Source organism: Chiloscyllium plagiosum, chromosome 14 (genome assembly GCF_004010195.1).
Source record: "Chiloscyllium plagiosum isolate BGI_BamShark_2017 chromosome 14, ASM401019v2, whole genome shotgun sequence".
Classification (NCBI taxonomy): Eukaryota; Metazoa; Chordata; class Chondrichthyes; order Orectolobiformes; family Hemiscylliidae; genus Chiloscyllium; species Chiloscyllium plagiosum.
The window spans coordinates 62,487,173-62,504,117 of NC_057723.1; the positions used below are offsets into that span (position 1 = coordinate 62,487,173).

Below are 16,945 nucleotides of genomic sequence, written 5' to 3' on the forward strand. Positions count from 1 at the left end.
CTGCTAAGGGTCCTACCAGGAATTGTGTACTTTTCCTTAACATTTGATTGCTCAAATTGCAGCAACTCACACTTACCTGGATTAAATGCCATCTGTTTTTTCTCTGCCTATATCTGCAATTGATCTATATCCTGCTGTATCCTTTGACAACCTTCTACACTATCCACAACTCCACAAATATTTGTATTATTCTCAAACTTACTAACCCACCCTTCTACATTTTCATCCAAGTCATTTATATATCACAAACAGCAGAAGGCCCAGTACAGATCACTGCAGAACATCCTTCATGGATCTCCAGCCAGGAAAACACCCTTCTAGCACTACCTTCCACCTTACACGGGCAAAGTTAAAAATCACATAACACCAGGTTATAGTCCAACAGGTCTATTTGGAAGTGCTAGCTTTCTGAGTGCTGCTTCTTCGTCAGGTAGCCAATTCTGAATCCATGTGGACAACTCACCATGGATCTCATGCATCTTAATCTTCTGGATGATCCTGCCATGATGGACCATGTCGAAAGCCTTATTAAAATCCACGTAGACATCATCCACTGCTCTATTCTCATTGATCACTATTCTCACCACCTCAAAAAATTCAAGCAATTTAGTAAGACATAATCTGATCCCCACAAAGCCATGCTGACTGTTTCTAATTAGTCCATGTTTTTTCCAAATGTGCATTACTCCTATTCCTAAGAATTCTCTGCAATACCTTCCCTGCCACGATGTGAGACCCACTCAGCTATAATTTCCTGGATTATTCCTATTTCCTTTTCTGAACTTACTCACGATCTTTCCATAATAATTGACCAAGTTGATCACTTAATGTCCTGGAACACATATTTTCTTCTATCAAATGTGCACAACCACCTGGGAAAAATGTCAAAGGTCTATGTCCAAGTTGTCTAAGTGTTCCTTATTGCTCATTCCCACATTCACACATCATCTAAATAAATGACGATGTGGGGTAGACCTTGTAAAATATTCTTCATTGTCTACTGAAAAACAGATTGACAATACCCCAAATGGCAGTCTCGTATGTCGGTACAAACCCTTATGGATATTAATTGTACCATACATCTGGGAATCCTCCTCTAACCACCATTGCAAGTATATAATGCTCATGTCTACCTTTGTGAAGGACAGACTGCTGCCAACTTCGCGTATACATCCTCTATGCAAGGAACTGGGTATTTACCCAGCTGAAAAATGTTGTTTACCATTTGTTGCAATTCCCTACAAAGGCAAACCGATCCCATCGGGCTTCACAATTGGTCAGAGCGGTGCTTCCATTTCTGCAAACTGGACTAGTTTGATGATTTATTCACTCATAGCTTCCTGATTTCTACCTCCATATTTGCCCTTAAGGCTAAAGGCACTGGGTGGGACTTGCAGAATCGTGGAATTGCTTTTTGTTCAATGTGCAAGGTGGCCTTGGCTCCAATAGAGAGTGGCAGAGAAACTTCACTGAGGAGCATTCTGTGAGAAGTTGGCTTAGTCACCATGACTGAACAGCAGATCATGAAAGAATTCTATCCCCCCCCCAAGTGCTAAACAAGACGAGCATTCCAGGAGGCTCCCTCAGTATGCAAATACCAAGTCTCACTAAGTACTGAAGTGCTACTTATCTTCGTTTTTGCAAAGGATGAGACTGGCTTCTTGTTGTGAAACATTCCAAGAAATTGGACTGTTCTGTATCTCCTATCCTTGGTAGAGAAGTTTACAAAGGAAAAACACCTTTGACCACCTATCCATCAGCACATAGTGTCCTTGAAACCCTGAGGTAAAAGGAGAGGGTGAATCCTGTTATATGTTTCCCTGAACAGACCGTCAAAGTCAGTTGGCAGAATGCCTCATCACCAGAACTTTCCAACAAGCACCAAGACATCACTTGGCTGGTGGTGAGAAGGCACCAATTGTGAAATCCTTTATGTACACCCGGTCATTCTGCACCTTCAAAGCAGCTGTGGGGGGTGTTGAGACTGTCAAACATCTCTGGAATGGTACTTTGCAAAGGAAGTCTAGAAAAGATGCAATAGTTTGTGGCAAAGGTCATCCCAAGAGCACTGTGATGTGGGACTCTATGCTCCATGCTCTGCTACCTGGTAGACACGCTGAGACAAACATTACCTATGTCTGGAGAACTATCAACTCAGTAAAAGATGCTCTGTGGTCTGCCTGAAATTTCTTGGTCTTCTAGTTGAAAGAGTTGACCTTGACTGAGTATAGCAGACTGGCATATTCCAAGGTCTAGGACTACATGCTGAGGGACGCACTAAAGTTTGAGGCAGCTGCCGCCAAGGTGCAGTGGGGAAAGACCACTGTACATGTCAAGGCATATGGGGGTCCATTCATTAACTGGACCCTCCCTGTTGCCTCAACTAAAACCCAAGAATTTAATTGTAAATAGAAAGAAAGTTGAACCCCAATGTTTGTCTTCTGCTTTATAACTAAAGATGATGTGAACCAGAACAACGTTGTTAACTGTGTATAGATTTCTTTCTATGAATAAAATATATTTTTGCAATAAAAATATTCTGAGAGAAAATGGCTTCGTCAGCATGACTGATAGTGGATCACAGAAGAACATTCCCCCCTCACACTGATAAACAGGAGGAAGAGCATCAGTGCAGCAGTGAGATTTCACTGAGGAGCATTCTGGGAGAAGTTGGCTCATCCACCACAACTGAACAGTGGATTGCAAAAGAGTCACCCTAGTGAAAAACAGGAGGGCAAGTCTCCACTAGACAATGGCAGAGAGACTTCACCGGACAACATTCTGGAAGCTTCCTGAGCAGACTGTCAAAGTCTTTTGGCAAAATGCTTCATCAACAGATCTTTCCAACAAGCGCCAAGACATTATTTGGCTGGTAGAGAGAAGGGTACTACCTGTGAAAACCTTCACGAACACCTGGTCATTCTGCACCACCGCACCCTGCTCTTAAAGCAGCTATGTAGGTTGGAGGAGGTAAGAGTCTCACATATACCCTGCTGGAATGTGTCTTTGCTAATGAAGTCTGGATAAAGTTGTTGTGGCTTTTGTCAAGGTGTGTCCCAAGCAGACTTTGATCTATGGTCTCTTCCCCAGGACCCACACCAAGATGATATCGACCATGCCTGGAAGACTATCAATTCAGTGAAATATACTTGCCTGAAACTTGTTGCTCATCCAGAACAAAGAGTTTACTATGACTGAGTGTTGTCGACTGGCTTACTCCAGTGTCCGGGACTATGTGCTGAGGGATGCACTAAAGCCTGAGGCAGTTGCCACCAAGGTGCAGTGGGGCAAGACTATTGTCTGAGGTCTTCCTGCCAAAATTAATAAGGGATCCATTCAGTTATCATACCTTTGTAGTGCCTTAAATGTATGTTAATATCATCTTGTATGTTTAAGAGATGCCATCCGTTTGTTGGGTTAGAGTCAAGCTGCAATATTTGTCTGTTTCTCTGATACGCTATTATACAGAATCAAAATGCATTTGTGACAATCTATGTACCCAAAGAGATTTTTTATGAACAAAGTATATTTTTGAAATAAATAAAAATTCTGGAAGAATTCAGCTTAGGGACCAGGATTGGACAGCGGATCGCGGAATAACCCAACACCCAGCGATAAACAGAAGGAAGAGTATCCAATAGTGGACGGTTCACTGCTTGGATCAAATTACTGAGGTGTCCACTTCACCACAGCGCCAGGCAACTGAGAGCTGCGATCCTCTGACAGTCCATCTATTAGACTTACAACTGGACTTTGTTGACCTTGTTCTCATCCCGACAACACCAGAATGGATAATGTCCCCAGAGAGTAACTGGACAGCTAACTCAGCCCTGCAGGGGTCCCACAGTTAGCCCACATCATGGGGATGCCAAAAGTCCCTCCAGTGACAGGGCTATTGGTGAATGGACATTGGTAACCTTATAAACTTTAAAATGGATGTTAAAATTGCCAGAAATTAATGTGTATTGCGTTATATCTTCCACGTTGGCTTTCCGAAAGTTTGGGACAGTTGCCACCAAGGCGTCATGGGGAAAGACCAGAGTTTAAGGTCTTTTTGCTGGAGAATAATGGGGGTTAATTCAGAAATTGGGCCCCTCTGACACCTCAGCTAAATGCCAAGATATTGACTAAATATAGAGTACAGAGAACATCAAAAAATATTTTTTATCCCTGTAAGTAAATTGAATATAGATCTGAATGCCTCCATGAATTGTATATATACCAAAGATTTCTTTCTATGGATAAAGTACATTTTTGCAATTAAAAAAAAAATTGTTGCGAAGGATGGGATTGGCCTTGCTGCTGCGGAATACGTCAAGTAGTTGGACCATTCTGTATCATCTGTCCTTCATTGAGAAACATACAAAGAAAGCCACCTTTGACCATGAGTCCATCCAGTGGTCAGTACACAGCATCCTTAAGACACTGAGGGAAAAGGGAAAAGGATCCTGTCATTTTGTTCCCTGAGCAGACTGTCAAAGTCATTTGGCAGAATGCTTCATCACTAGAACTTTCTAACAAACACCAAGACATTGCTTGGCTGATGATGAGAAGGGCACCTGTGAGATGCTTTATGTACACTCAGTCGGTCTGAGCCACCACTCAAAGTGGCTGCAGAGGCAGTGGTTGAGACTGTCACACATCTCCTTCTGGAATATGCCTTTGCAATGGAAGTCTGGAGGAAGTTGCGATGGTTTGTGTTGAGGTTCGTCCTGAGCAACTCCAAGACGTGTGACTCTATGCTGTATGGTCTGATCTCCAGGATGCACACCGAGACAAACTTGAACTGTGCCTGAACAATGATCAACTCAGTAAAAGACCCTCTTGTGTCTTCCAGAAACTTGTTGGTCCTCCAGAACAAAGTATTGACCCTGACTGAGCTTTGCAGACTGGCACATTACAAGGTCCAGGACTACAAACTGAGGGATGTGCTAAAGCTTGGGGCAGCTGCCGCCAAGGCGTACTGTGTGAAGTATTCCGACTAAAGATAAATGGGTGTCCATTCAATTTCCGGACCCTCCTAGTGCCTTAACTTTATCTAAATATTAGCATGCTGTGGAGGTGCTGGTGTTGGACTGGGGTGGACAAGGTCAAAATCACATGACACCAGATTACAGTTCCACAGGTTTTTTTGAAATCACAAGCTTTCATAGCACTGCCTCTTCATCCGATGAAGTGAAGAGAGCACCCGGGCACAAATGTTTTATTCAAAGAGATCAAAAAATCATGCAAATGATCTGAGTTGAGTGTCCATAGACTGAATAGTAGTTCTCTGCAGGTGATCAAGAGTGTCAAATGGTATGAATAAACTATCAACAGCTAAGTAGCAAGTAAAGGGAATAATCCCATTAATTGACGTGAGATAATTACAAATAATTTAAAATTTGGTAGTGATAGAATCAAACCAAATGACTGGAATAACATGTTAGGTATAAAACTCACATCGCAAGGTTTGTGAAGGTTTGTAGCTCAGGTTGAGGTTTAGGGTGTAGGTTTGCTCACTGAGCTGTAGGTTTGATATCCAGACGTTTCATTACCTGGCTAGGTAACATCATCAGTGGCAACCTCCAAGTGATCTATAAAATTCCATGCAAGGACTGCCACAAATACTACGTAGGACAAAGAGGAAGAAAGTTAGCCACCAGGATACATGAACACCAGCTAGCCACAAAAAGACACGACTCCCTTTCCCTCATAGCCCTACACACGGATGAAAAAAAACACCATTTCGACTGGGACAACACATCTATCCTGGGACAGGCTAAGCAAAGACATGCCAGAGAATTCCTAGAGGCCTGGAACTCCAACCATAACACCATAAACAAGCACATAGATCGAGATGCCATCTATCAACCCCTCAGAAAACGAACAGGAAATGACATCACCACAAACCCCAGGAACCCCATCCAGGAGAAAGATATAAATAGAAAGCAGGAGACAACAGCTTCACTTCACTTGGAGGTCGCCACTGATGATGTTACCTAGCCAGGTAATGAAACGTCTGGATATCAAACCTACAGCTCAGCGAGCAAACCTACACCATAAAACTCACATGCCGAGGGTCTAACCAAAGTAACAAGTAATCCCAAACTGTACAAACTAATTAAGATAGAGAAATTACAAAAAGGTATCAAGATGATGGTGTCAAAACAGGACTAAAGAAGATTTTAAAGAACAGTGTGGGTGGGGTCACATGTAGCGCAACATAAACCCAAGATCACAGTTGAAACCATCTCCATGGGTATGGAACTTAGCAATCAGTTTCTGCTTGGTGATTTTGCATTGCTGTGTACCTCAAAGGCCACCTTGGAGAATGCTTACCCGAAAATCAGGGGCTGAATGTCTTTGACCACTGAAGTGTTCCACGACTGGGAGAGAACAATTGTTGCGCAGTGTCCATTCATCCATTGTCTGAGCATCTGCATGGTCTTGCCAACATACCATGCCTTGAGGCATCCTTACTTGCAGCATATGAGGTAGATACCATTGGCTGAGTCACATGATTATCTGCCGTGTATGTAGTGGGTGGTATTCCCATCATGATGGTAGTATCCACGTCACTGATCTGACATGTCTTACAGAGATTGCCGTGGCACGTTGTGGTTGATTTTGTCCTGAAGACTGGGTATTTTACTGCGAGCAATGGTCTGTTTCATGTTTGGTGGTTGTTTGAAGGTGAGAAGTGAAGGCATAGGAATGATTTTAGCGAAATATTGGATAGAGTCAAAGTCCAATATTTTATTTATTTACTTGATACGTAACTGTATAGAACCAAACTGCTTTTGTGACAAAATATACTACTAGTATGTTGGAATCAAACAAATTAAAAAGTTAAGAGCAGTTGTCACTTTGCTAGCTGTTGGTAGTGCATTGCCAATGGGTCCAGCAGGCAGCAAATCATCCTCGAGGAGGATATAGATACCTGTCATTATCTATCATGACATCCTGGAGCACTGTTCTTGTGATAGGTCAAAGATTCCCAGACTCTTTACAGACTCTGTCACCTCCTGTGCTTACCCGTCTACTGCTCCCCTTCTACTGACAAACTACAAGCCTCTTAACTGACTCTCTCTGCTGCTGTTGGAGCTGCTGTTTATATTGGACATTATTTTCCATATCTAAGATGTAACTCAGCTACATCCCATTTGTCCTGAGGTGATTCAGTAAAGCTCTAAAATTCATTAACTAAATTTCTCAAAAAATATACTCTGAATAAACTATTTTCCATTGGTAGAAAGCATAAGACTGCACTGAAGTATTGCTTCATTTGAGCAATTGGCATATACTAATAGCAAATCCTCTCCCTTGGAAGGTTTTGTGTACAAATGAGTTACCATCTCGAAGTGAAACATGAAACTTGGCATGCTGGAGATAGGTTTAATGGCCCTGCTGAGTTCAAGTTTCCATCCTGTGTGATATTTGCCCTGTCCCCATTCTGCTATATGTAAAAATGGGATCTGTCAGAAATGGAAGCTTTTCAGTTCTTCCATGGTATCTCATGAGAATATTACACGGTCAGACTCCACGTTTTGTACTATAGTATTCCATTGCACTTCTGCTCTGTACCTTGTAGAGGATGCAGACTTTTTGTTGAGCCAGATGGTGACTTACTTGTCTAAGAATTCCCAGCTGCTGATCTGCACCAGGTGACACCAGGTTAAATGCCATTCAACAAGATTCATCTGTTGGATTGTGGCCATATTAGCATTATTTAATATTAAAAAGCAGATGACAAAAACTTTCCAGCAAAAGAAATATGAATTTTCAATGCATAGAGCATTCTTAAAACATGCTACTTGTTACCACATCTGATTAGTCAGAAACTCCTTGAAATTAGCATAATAAATGCTATAATTTCTGGCATGTGGAGAGCACCATTCTGAAAATTACAATGCAAATTGGTTTGAATGAAAAGAATTCTAAAATAATCCCTACACCAGTAATTAAGTGGACTGTTCAAAAGCATTTCTTTGAATTGTAGATATTGTCATCATTTATTAAATGCAAATATCATAATTTAAACACTGATATGTTGGGAATTTTGCCAAAGATGTCAAGACAGAACAAACACAGCAGTGCGCCAACGCCACCATTTAATAGTTTTGCTTGGTTTCATTTTGCTGGAAGGGGTACAGTGGTTCAGGCATTCAAAGCACATTTGTTTATTTTTCTTTTGCCCGAATTCTTGACAGTGGCTACTCAATACCATATCCTGCAGAAGTTCACTGGGGCTAATAGGTTGCTACACATTATCATTGAAGAGCCTAACAGAGTTTTTTGCTAACTTTCTGACTGAACTTTAACACTTGCTATCTGTTAGAGGTAACTTTGTTCTGCAAATGGAAGCCTAATAATCATGTGTCAATTCTTTTAATTTTCTCATCTTTGAAATCTTCGACATACATAATTATTTAGCCAAGAGTTGCATTTACTAATTCCACATCTATGTTATTTCTAACTGGGCTGCTGCTTAGCAGGTACAGAGGTCCCTGATTTATGAACATTTGACTTTACGAACATTTGAACTGAAGGACACAATCTCCTATAGGAATATAATTTATACAGGAATATAAAAACAACATGTGAGCATTTCCTGAACTTACGAATAGCTATTTTCTTTTATCAACATTGTATGGGGAGAAAGTGAGGTCTGCAGATGCTGGAGATCAGAGATGGAAATGTGTTGCTGGAAAAGCGCAGCAGGTCAGGCAGCATCTAGGGAACAGGAGAATCGACGTTTCGGGCATTAGCCCTTCTTCAGGAATGGCTGAAATCCTGAAGAAGGGCTAATGCCCGAAACGTCGATTCTCCTGTTCCCTAGATGCTGCCTGACCTGCTGCGCTTTTCCAGCAACACATTTCCATCTATCAACATTGTATCCCAATTTGCATACAAATCAACTTGGAAAGGATTTCAGTTGGGAACCCAGTCACATTCAAGTAATATCTGAAAAAAATGGTACCAGCTTAGAAACTCAATGGACAGATGAGGAGCAGGATAAATGCTCACCATCTTCCTAATGTTACTGCCATGAGGTCTAAGCATAGACCATATGACCATAAGAAAAAGGAACAGGAGTAGGCTATTCAATACCTCAAGTCTACTCCACCATCAAACAGGATCGTGGCTGACCTTATTACTCCTCACATCCACTTTCCTGCATTTTCTTTGTAACCTTTGATTTGCTTACTGAACAAGAATTTATCTATCTCAGCTTTAAATATATACAAGGTCTTTGTCCCTTAGCTCTCTATGGTAAGAAGTACTAAAGACTCAACCCTCTGAGAGAAGAAATTCCTCCTCATTTCAGTCTTCAATTGGCACCTCTTAATTCTGAAACTATGCCCACTGGTCCTAGACTCTCCCATGAGGGAAACATCCCCCCAGCATTGACCCTGACATGTCCTTAAAGAATGCTATATGTCACAATTAGATCACATTTCATTCTTCTGAACGCCAGTGAATAGATTCCGAACCATTTTAATCTTTGCTCATAAGCAATTCCTCCCAGTTAATCAGGATAAGTTGGATTCAACTGTAACCTGCACAAAGTGAGTTTTCTCAAAGGCTTCAATAGAACACACGTCAATTGACTCACCATAAACTGGCTAGCAATTGCAAGGTATGGAGAGCCAATGTGGGGCTCGGTTATGGGGCTAGGTGGAAGTTTCCTGCTCAACAAGTTCCACAATGGGTTTTTTTTTAGTCATCTCAAGTAGCCCTTTTACACATTACTAGTTAAGCTTCTTAATATTACCATCAGTGCGCAGAGTGTTGGTGGCATATTATGTTCCCATTTGTAATTCAGTATTACATCTAGTTGCAGATTATGATTGGATTTCTGTATGCATTGATTGTCTCATCAGCTTTATCAGCATCCTGTGAGACACAGCAACAATTCCATTGTCAAGATATTTGAGGAAGTAAATCACTCAATGCAATTTTACAGTTGCTACCCCTATTAGCTTTAGACCTGACAATCCAAAGCATTGCCAGTCAGACATTAAGCTTCTAGCCTCCATGACCTGCAGCACACCTAAGTTTCTGCTACTCACATCTGCTGTGACATGGACCGAATTCTATGTCATCATTACCCCCATGTGCTCATTGATGTATGTCTCATTTATCCAAATTTATAATTTTTATTCTTGCTTTCATGGCTTTCCATGCTCTCATGCCTCTCTACTGCAGTAAATTCCTTTAGCCCTGTAAATATGCAAGTTGTCTGAACTACTCTAATTATTCTCTCTGAAACATCCCAAACTCTCATTGCCTAACATGAATTGGCAGCCAGACATAGAGATGCCTGGGCTCAAATTAGCAAATTATCTCTCAAACCTCTCAGCTTTTATTTCTCCTCTTTTGTCCTTCGTGACGACTTTTAAAATCTAACTATTTATCCAAGCTTTCGATCACTGACCTTAATGGACTGAACTTAATGGGATATAGAAATTGCAAGGCATATACCATTACTTTGGCAGTTTCTTGCATGTGAGATTTTAGCTTAAAGAAACTTTTTGATGAAAGCTGCTGGAAATGTAAATTAACTATTGAGTTATGGCAAAATGATATTTAGTGAATGGATGGGGTAGACAGTTATCTCCTTAAGAGATTAAAGATTGATAAAGAAAAAGATTGATTAATGATGAAAACGATGCATTAAAATTGGTGCAGTAGAGTCAAATTAGGTACAGAAAGTGAAAAAAAATTAAGGAAATAAAGACAGGATCAAGAGAAAAAAAGGACAACGAAAGATAAAAGAACTAAAATTAGATTTTTGTTTTACATCTCTAAGCATTAAGTACATTGTAGGAATTAGACTCAATAGCTTAATTTGTTCCTACTGTTGGCCAGAGAGTTTGCATTAACAATCATTATATTCGTAACTTAGTAACATGACCAGTTTTAAGCAGTAACTTATTAAGATGAATTTAAAGAACAATTAATGCACAAATTCAGCAAGTTCTTAAATGTAACAGGGAATCTCACAACGAAATGTAATGTATGTGATGCAAATGACAAAGTGTTGGAAATCAGCCAGAAAGTCTGGATGTTTACAAATCATGCCGTATCTTTTCATTCCTGTATTTGCTAGTTGATTTGCACATAATTCCATGATGTTTTATCCTTAACATCACTTTACATAACTGATTGTCAAATGTTGCTTTGCTAATGCTTCTGAGGAACTTTGGGAAATTTGTTCACGTTATTTTACTAAAAGCACGTTGCTGGTGTTGTTCTTTCCCATTTCCGACACTGACAGATTCATTGTTTATTTACAATGTCATGTTTTTATTTCAAATTTCATTATAAGCGTTCTTCTCTTTTACTTTAGAAGTGTGACATAGATGTATATAACATTTATTACCTTCATGCATAAAATTTGCTTAGTTATTCAAAACACTTAGCATCTAATAGGATTTCACTGTAAACGTATCTACACTCAAATAAACATTACTTTTGTCATTGCAGAAAACATATTTTTCATTTTGAATAATGTTTCATTCAAGACCCTTGTGATGATTATGAAGTAAGACATGCCATTTCATACAGCAAAATATAATAAATAAACGTTGGAAGAAAGATATTGAATACAATAAATATTCAGTGACTTACCTGACTGTAAACCAATGAGTGAGTTATCATGAGCTGAATATCTGTGACATTCATCTCCACTGTCTCGTTGTACTCTGAACGTGATGGAATTCATAATGCACTTTAGACGTTTGAAATAACTGTTTGGCTCAATCAAAACTCACACCTGCAGAGATTAATGGTCCTGAAGTTGCTTGCGCTTCTCTGGCATATTTTAACTGAGGTGAATATGTTGGTATGTATATACACATCATGTCATTGGCAGATAAGTGGCCAGTACTGCAACCACTTTTACCACAGCTTAGCATTCATCACAGAAACAGGAAGTGGGAAAAACACCAGTAGTAAACATGATTTTTATTCATTTGTTCCATCGTCCTGCCAAAGATATTAGTGACGGCATTTGTAGTGTGATGGGCAGGATGATATAAGATCTCAGCCTATGTGCACAATCTTTTTCTCAACACATTAGAAAAGTAGATTTAACCCAATATCTAAGTCAGTTGGTGAGAGAGACACAAACCGAAGATCATTTCTTTCATTCTAATGGGCCAGTTTTTGTGATCGATGGAAACTTTCCCACAAACTGGGCACAAAAATTTGTGTTTGATAATTTTAAAAAAAATTCAGTTGTATTAATAAGTTAGTGCAGGAAACAGGTTCCAGCACTTTAGTTTACTAATAATAGCAAAGACCTGCTGCCAATCAAGAAACTGGCACACAGCTTCCTTTCTCAATTGCCTGTTCTCTCTTTCCCAGTTGGCAACTGCACTCTTGGAAAGTTGCACAGAACTTGTAACACAGAATTGTCTATATTAGTTTTAATTAGGTTTAAAACCCATAGAATTCAAGTCCATTGTGTGGCCCCTCCAGCTACTCTTATATTTTCTTGCTAGTCATATAGTTAAGCATAATTCCAGCAGAACAACGGTTAACAAGTTCACTTCATCATTGCTGCCTTCATAGTAACAATAATTTAAATTAATATAAGTAAATATTTAATATTAATAATATTAATAAAAGAGATTGAAAGAAGAAGTCCGTTTAGGCTTTTGCTTCACTTGTAAATAATTTGCATCGAAATTGAATATTGTGCTTCATTTACCTCAGTTCTGTTCTATTTTGTTTACAGATATTTTCAGAATTGTCAGGAACATGAAGGATAGCCATTGGCTTCTGTGAATATTCTTTACTCACAGCCAATTATCACAGCATCTAGTCCACTTCAAGTAGGATTTTGGTAGAAAAACATTTTTCCATTACAACAATGTGAAAACATGGTGTTTTATCTTTAGCATCTGTAGGAAGTGCTGATTGGCTTATTGTACACCAGCTCCCTCATTCTGACACTGGGCTTATGTAATGAGATGTGGTGTGGTGAAAAACACAGAAGACAGATATTTCAGAGGCAAAGGAAACTCCAGTTTTATTAGAACAAGCAAAATTGAAAATATATACAATAACTGAAAACAAAGAATATTTCAAAAACCCCAATGTGAGGTTTATCTGACAGCTAACCAGCACTCTAGTTAACCCTTGCAGTCCCAACTGCAGGTTTAAAATTACAGAGAGCTGTTAATTACTTGGTGACAGGGGAAAGGGGAGGGAGAGAGAGAGAGACAGAGAAAAAGAATGCTAATCCTGCTTCCCTTCCCCGGGGGTGCACTGCACTGTTGGCCCTGAAGCACACCCTTCTTACCTTATCTAACAGAGCTGGGACAGAGGATCTCGATACCTTGAAGTGGAAACGTGGTTTCGACTTGCATACATTCATAGTCACTCACCGTAGCCAGGCTCTGCTGTGTACCGTGAGTGCTGATTTCTCTGTCAACCTGGATGATGCCCCAGTCAGTATCTCGGCTCTCCGATTGCTTCAGCCACTTCTTGTCGGTACATGGAGATTTATGGGAAGATCATTTGCTCTCTTTCTTTCCTTGTAATGGTTACAGTCTATGATTCACTGCGACTGGCTGTGGGTGATTTTCTCGACTCTGGCTGAACCACTCGCTGAACCGATCTTCGTTAGGCATAGTTATACCCAGTTATACCGACTGTCAGTTCCTCCTCTCTCCTGCCAAACCCAGATTTGATTACTGAGTTCGTCTTCTCGGGGTTGAATGAGCCTTCTGATTACTAGATAAGGTGCAAATGATTCTCTGATTAAAACGAATGGGTTTCTGATAGTTTTGAATATCCAGAATTTCTCTGGGATGGATGTACAATATGATAAAGTTTTACTGGTCGTGTGAAGGCCTTCAGATTCAAGACAAACAATTAAAAATCACATAACACCAGGTTATAGTCCAACAGGTTTACTTGGAAGCACTAGCTTTTGGAGTGTTGCTCCTTCATCAGGTATGCATATAATACAATGGTGTGGAATGTTAGGTATTTCTGCGTCCATGCAAACTGATTGAAAGTTGAATGGTTTTGTATGTTTGTAGGCTCCAGAATATCTCAGTTGTTTGCTCTATAAGCATGTGTTCATTGTCTTTACCTGAAGTATTTGTGGGTGTCTTCCTTTTCCTTTACAAACTCTTCTAGATAACTGTCCCCAGGCTTACATAATGCCTCGATTCGAGTAATGCTGGAAAAGCACAACAGTTCAGGCAGCATCCGAGGAGCAGAAAAATCGATGTTTCGGGCAAAAGCCCTTCATCACACACCCCAACAACCCACCTATTCATCCTGGCACCTTATCCTGCCACCGCAGGAATTGCCATACCTGCACCCACACCTCCTCCCTCATCTCCATCCAAGGCCCCAAAGGAGCCTTCCACATCCATCAAAGTTTCACCTGCACATCCACCAATGTCGTTTATTGTATTTGTTGCTCCCGATGCAGTCTCCTCTACATTGGGGAAGACCAGGCGCCTCCTCGCAGAGCGCTTTAGGGAACATCTCTGGCACCAATCAACCCCACTATCCCATGGCCCAATATTTCAATTCCCCCTCCCACTCTGCCAAGGACATGCAGGTCCTGGGCCTCTTCCACTGAAACACCCTCACCACCTGACAGCTGGAGGAAGAATGCCTCATCTTCCGCCTCGGAACACATCAACCCCAGGGCATCAATGTAGACTTCACCAATTTCCTCATTTCCCCTCCCCCCACCTTACCCCAGCAGTTGCTGCCTGACCTGCTGTGCTTTCTCAGCACCACCCTAATCTGGACTCTGGTTTCCAGCATCTGCAGTCCTCACTTACACAATGCCTTCTGTCTCAGCCAGAGAGCTCAGCTAATCTTAGTGCTAATGATAATTCCACAAACTCATGTCCCAAGTTGTAGTCCAGAATATCTGATGGGGATTTTTGCCCCACCTTACACTTTGTGCTGTAAGTGTTACTAACGTACCTGCTAATAGGTGATGCTGTTATGTTCAAAAACTAATTGCATGTGCTCTGCATGTTTATCTATATGTTGGTGTGAAACAGCTTTTCCTGGGGAAGAAAACAATGGTGTTGATTGCCTATGATTGCCTATACAACAAACTGTAATCATGGTACATATAATCACAGAAAATGCTCTGCATCAGCCAATAACAAATAAGGGTTGTTGTTATCCATAGAAATAAATGATTTTTAATACAAATTACTGCAGATTGTGGAATCTGTACTAAAAACAGAGAATGCTGGAAACACTGGTCAGGCTTCATCCCTGGACAAGAGAGCAAGCTCACGTTTCAGCCGAGATGACACTTTCACCAGAGCTCTGCAGTAGAGTCATCTATACCCAAAATGTTAGCTTGCTCTCTCTCTGTGGATTTTTGGTAGAACCTGAGAATGTAAAGGGTTCCAAGAAGTTGTGAGTGATGGCAGCAGTGAAGGCTTCACAGAATGTAATTTTGCCTCTCAATTGTGAAGCTAAAAGGTCATTCACAATTTGTATTCTGCTTAATATTGCAAAAATAAAGATAGGGCAGATCTTGAGTTTGAGGTATTGCATAAACTGAGCCAGAGCCATTGATGTAAATGGAGATGTAAATGAAAATCAAGAGAGTAAAAGATTCCAGCCTTGGGCGACTGTCTGTGTGGAATTTGCACATTCTCCCTGTGTCTGCGTGGATTTCCTTCGGGTGCTCCGGTTTCCTCCCACAGTCCAAATGTGTGCAGTTAGGTGAATTAGTGATGCTAAATTGCCCATATAGTTAGGGGAATGGGTTTGGGCGAGTTACTCTTCGGAGGGTCGGTGTGGACTGGTTGGGCCGAAGGGCCTGTTTCCACACTGTAGGGAATCTAATCTAATCTAATCTAATCTAATCTAAAACCTCGCTGCCATTTCTTTGATATGTAGTTTACATGATTTTTCTGCAAAGGCAAAGATCTACCTCTTTAATCGAGCTTTCAGATGCTCCAAAAGTATAATTCAGGTGACTGATGTTAATGATGTAATATAGGTGTCTCAATCTTTTTAATGCTTCAAACAGTAAATTGAATACATGCTAAGGTTCCGATATTAAACTTAAAAACAAATTTAACAGTATATTAAAAATCTGTTTAAAATGCAACTTGCTTTTTACAACTATTTTAAATCAAACAATAATATAGCCAGAAATCTGAACTAAAGCCATTCTGAAAATATGGAGTAGGTATAGGGTTCTGATTTGCAATCAGTTATTTTACTGATCTTTAAGCAGTTCAAATCAGTCCCAGACCCCTGGTTCTGGACACTGGACTTATTTATGGGGATATGAATGAAGAGACAGTAGACAGGTATTTAAGGGCAACCTTGTATTTAAGGTACAAAGCATAATTATAATACAAGAAATAGGTGACTATTCTAAGAAGTTTATACAGTGAATACACAGGAACATACTAGTACATAAAAATACACTATGAAAGAGATTACCACTATTAAACACTGTTTACTGATGCACAGAAAACAACCAGTGTTTAAATGTATACTCTTAACCCGAATTCTCAGGACCTCGGGAGTTCTGCTCACCACTCAGAATGTGATTTTGAAGTCCCAACGCTCGTTCTGGTTTGCTGTACCCGGAGCCTGGGTGAAGACTTTAGACTGCATAGGTTTTTCCAGTTTGGGTGTAGTCTGCTGATGCAGTAAGACAGTCTTTGGACTATCTGGTGAGTACTACAAAATCTGTTTCATTGTCTCTTTCAGTTGTCCAATATCCTGTGAAAGCACTCCAGTTCCCAGTCAGTACCTAGAAATATAAAATAGGAGGAGTAGATTCAGAGTTGTAGGAGGCAGTAACCAGGTCACAGAAAGAAGCTCAGCTTCCTTGATATCTCTGAATTGTTTCTGGAGGAGTCATGCTAGGTGGGGATAGACATCTAGCCACTTGAGTCTGTTCTACCATTCATTATGTTCATGGCTGATTCTTTTCAGT

The 16,945-nt window shown here is 40.4% G+C and overlaps 1 long non-coding RNA gene across 1 annotated transcript in view; it reads right to left on the reverse strand.

The window, feature by feature from the left end:
* LOC122556939 overlaps nucleotides 1–11,748 on the reverse strand; it is an 85,955-nt gene extending 74,207 nt beyond the window's left edge. The window contains exon 1 of the long non-coding RNA XR_006313716.1: nucleotides 11,617–11,748. This is a non-coding gene — a long non-coding RNA (uncharacterized LOC122556939). The remainder of the gene's footprint in view (nucleotides 1–11,616) is intronic.
* Nucleotides 11,749–16,945: the final 5,197 nt, after the last annotated feature.